General features: G+C 50.6%; 1 protein-coding gene across 1 annotated transcript in view; it reads left to right on the forward strand.

The window, feature by feature from the left end:
• The first annotated feature begins 1,750 nt into the window (after positions 1 to 1,750).
• DUSP16 (dual specificity phosphatase 16) overlaps positions 1,751 to 3,977 on the forward strand; it is an 84,483-nt gene continuing 82,256 nt past the window's right edge. The window contains exon 1 of the mRNA XM_046655626.1: positions 1,751 to 3,857. The gene's annotated coding sequence lies outside the window, so the exon portion shown is untranslated. The remainder of the gene's footprint in view (positions 3,858 to 3,977) is intronic.

The following is a 3,977-nucleotide window of genomic DNA, read 5'->3' on the forward strand; positions in this document are numbered from 1 at the left end:
CATTTTAAGGTCCTACATTGTCTGGCTCCTGCTGCCCTCGTGTTAGACTTTTGAGCCCCACTGGCCTCCCCTCTGCTCTGGGAACACACCAACTCTCTACAAGTCACTTGGCCATCCTGCAGGCCTCACGTCAAATGTCCCCGTGTATAGTTGGTCCTGTCACAGTCCTGGCCATTGATTTTATTTGCATATTGGCTTCTCTACCTACTAGAATGTTAGCTCCATGAGGGAGTGGCCTCCGTCTCTTATTTACAATGGTATTCTCAGAGCTAGGCACAGGCACATACTGGTAGGAGGCACTCAATTAGCAATCGTTGAATGAATGATTAGACTTCAGCGAGGGATGGATTAAAACCTTAAGAAGCTCTCAGAACCAACGATTATGGCATTCCTCCTTCATATTTAATTCTAACTAAAAATTTTGGTGCTTCTCCCCCATATTTAACTTAACTAGAAACAATACTAAACCATACAATTAGACGTACTGAAATGAAAACAGTTTCTTTCTAGATTATCTGATTGTAAGACCCTGGAGCCCCTGCTTTGCTGGTGCCCTAAGTGTGTGAGCTCTTTGTCTGCCCCTGCAGAATCTAGCACTCACTCACTCCTTTAAACGTGCTGGAAGTAGTTTTAGGCTAAGCTTGCCTATGCCCACAAAAAACCTTGCTGGGATTTTGATAGGAATTGGGTTAAATCTATAGATCAATTTGGGAAGAAGTGGCATATTTACTATATCGGTTCTTCCAATCCATGAATGTAGTAAGTCGCTCCAATTATTTAGGTCTTCTTTAATTTCTTTCATCAGCATCTTATAATTTTCAGCATATAGATCCTGAGCATGGTTTGTTACATTTACACCTAAATATTTCATATTCTTTGGAGCAACTGTAGTGGTATTTATCGTGTTTTTCATTTGTTTCCACGTGTTTGTTGTTAGCGTAAAGAGAAGCTCTTTTAGTAGAACAAGGAGAAACGGACTCTTTAGTGAAGTTTACTTGTTCAATGTTAGTTCCTGGACTAGTAACAAGCTATTTACCCTAATGTTCAAGTATATCCATAATGTGCCTCTAAATCTCTTAAATTTAGCCTAATTCTTAATTGATACCACTAATCTCTACTACTATTAGAAGGGTCTACTGGTCCCTCACCTGAATACAGCTTATTCATTCCACTTTCCTGTCTTTGCTCATGGCATTCCCCTTCTAGAATAGTTTCCCGAAACTACACCTTAACTATTCTTCAAGGATGAGGTCAAAGGTCCTCAGAAGCTACCTTCCCTGACAACCCCAGCCTACAATGCTCCTGGTCTCTGCTCGACTCTTTTCACCAGTATTGTATGCCACTCAATCATTAACTTAGTTTTTAATTAGTTTTAATCTATGTCTTGTTTCCCTAATAAGATTATATACACTGGGAGGCTCCCATAATAGCTATCATAGCACCACATACATGGAAGACACTCCAATTTAATTGTATAAATGAAGAAAGGGGAGAGAGGTGTCAAGATGTGTCCGTTAAAGTGAGGAAGCTGCAGCGTGGAAAGGGTACTCCATAAATTCTCTGGGAGTCTCTCCTCCAGGCAAGATCCATGCTCTCCACCTCTAGGAGAAGGGTTCTCTCTCTTTCCCCTCCAGCCCCCAAATCCCACCTCCTCCAACTAAGCAGATTTGAGATGCAGATCCTTTCCAACTACGCCTTAGAAATTGTTCTAAGAACACCAGGTCTACGGTTAGCAGATTTTCAGAGGTTTATTAAAAAGCACAGGAAATCTCACTGAAGCTGCAGTAACATCCCTGGCCACCAGAGGACAGGGACCAAGGGTAGAGAGGGGTTCCTCAGCAGAAGTCTTAAAGAGGTTAAAGGCAGACGCCGAGCATCGGCCGGCATCTAGGGCCTTCAGACGGCGTTTACTAAGCGCTCAACGGCCTCCTTTCTCCAGGTGGGCTCCTTCTCCTCCTCCAAAAGATGGCTCAGAAGTTCCCAGAGGCTTACCCCAATACTAACCTTAAACGATTATCAATACTAACGAACGCATTTGAGTTGCGGGATTTAAAGGTAGAAAAGGAGTATGGGGGTGTTTTCATCTTTCTAACCCACCCCAAACCTGCTTCTTGCCAATTAAAAAAAAGTTCCTCAGGCGGTGTCCAAATGGACATTCCGCAACAAAGATGCCTTTAGGGACCAATGTCCCAAATCCAGGACCTTACAAATGGAATCGTTTAGGAGCCAGATGATTCCTACACATAAATCCAGGCTCACGGAGCAGTCCACTCGCAGTGTGCTTTTCCGTCATTAATCACATCTTTGTTATGTGATATCCATGTGAGTACTTCTCAGTAGAAGCAGCTTCATGCTTAAATGCTCAAAGAACACTAGGATAAAGCTCCGATTGTCCTATTCAGTGATTCCGAGTCCTGGTTTGTCACCACCTCAGGTCTCCAGGTTTCCAAAGTGTGTAATGTAGTCTCCAAAGCAAGCTGTTTTAATGAATCCAAATAAAAACCGCACGAAGTGTGTGGCGTTACATCAACAGGGTCTTGCACCTCTCAAGAGGCACTGAACCTCTGGTCCGATTTAAAGATGATTCTGTGCTGCCCGAAGTAGAAAACATTTTTAAAGAGAATTTTAGGCTGCCCCTACTCGTTAAACTCGTAAGCATAACTAAGTAAATATATGCAGAGTGAAATAATGAAAGTTAGGAACATTCAAGTGGGGGCTTTCGACGACAAACACATCCAGATGGCCGAATGCCTGACAGCACTGGTGTGATTTTCTTGAAGTACCTGTAACCTCTCTTTCCTAACAGACGGCCGTGCCCTGCATTTGGGATTCGTCAGACGGTTTCAAGAGCGCTTGTAATTCTCTCAAATCATTGTTTGCGTTTCTGCGCGCTGGGGAGGCAGATGGAAGCAGCCCAAGGAGGAGGCGCAGGCTGTGCATCTCGGGCCGGGGGACCCTGAAATACCTGTCGGGGCGCAGCGCTGCCGGCGCGCGGCCGCGGCGCGGACCCGGCCCGGGGGTCGGGGCTGGGAGCCGGGGGCGGCGGCGGCGGGCGCGGAAGGGGAGGCCGTGGGGCCGCCTCCTCTGGCCGCGCCGGCTCCTCCCAGCGGCGCCTGCGGAACCTGCCTCGGAGCCGCCGAACCCTGGAGCGGAACGTGCCCCGACCCCTCCCCGAGCTGCGCGGCCGAGGCGCGGAGGCGCGCGCGGGGCTCGGGGGCCGCGGCCCCGCCCGGCGCCCAGCGCCCTGCCCTCGCCTGTCTCCTCCTTTCCCCCGGGCTCCGCTGAGTTCATTCACTGGGATTGGTTTCAAGTGACGCCATCTCTTTATTTTTAAACCAATGACCTCATCCGCGCTTGAAGTTTCCTGACCAGCGACTCTTTCTCTTTCCCCCCAACCCCCCACCCCACCCCCCCGCCTTTCCCCCTCTTTCTGCGTATCCCTGTTTGGGGGGCTTTCACCAGTTTTTCAACGATTATTATCACCTCTGCCTCCCCCCTCCGCCTGCCCCACGCGGCCCCCCACCTTCACCTCCCCAGTTCTTCACCGCTTTCAGCATTGTTTTTTCAAGGCTGATGGGGGGGTAGTGGAAGAGAAAGAGTGAAGAAAAGTGGCAAACGTCTCTTCTCTGCCTAAGCCTCCCGCCCCCACCCGCCTCGCAGAGACGGAGAAGATAATATAGTGAAAAGAAGAGGCGGCGGAGGAGAGCGCGACGGGACGGGCGCGGGCGCGAGCGCAGCCTCCCTCCCGGCTCCGCGGCGGCGGCGCCTCGCCAGTCCGGGAGGCGCGGGGCCCAGGGGAGACGCCGTGACAACGCTCGTTTCCCCCAGACGGAGTCGGGAGGTCGGCAGCCCCCCAAGTAAGTGGCCTCCGGCCGGCCGCGCGCAGCCTGCAGGCGGGAGGGTGCGGGGCTCGCGGCGCCCGCCCGCGCCGGCAGCATGGACGCTCCGCGGCGCGCCCGCCTCGGGGTGCCCGGCGC

Source organism: Equus quagga, chromosome 1 (assembly GCF_021613505.1).
Source record: "Equus quagga isolate Etosha38 chromosome 1, UCLA_HA_Equagga_1.0, whole genome shotgun sequence".
NCBI lineage: Eukaryota > Metazoa > Chordata > Mammalia > Perissodactyla > Equidae > Equus > Equus quagga.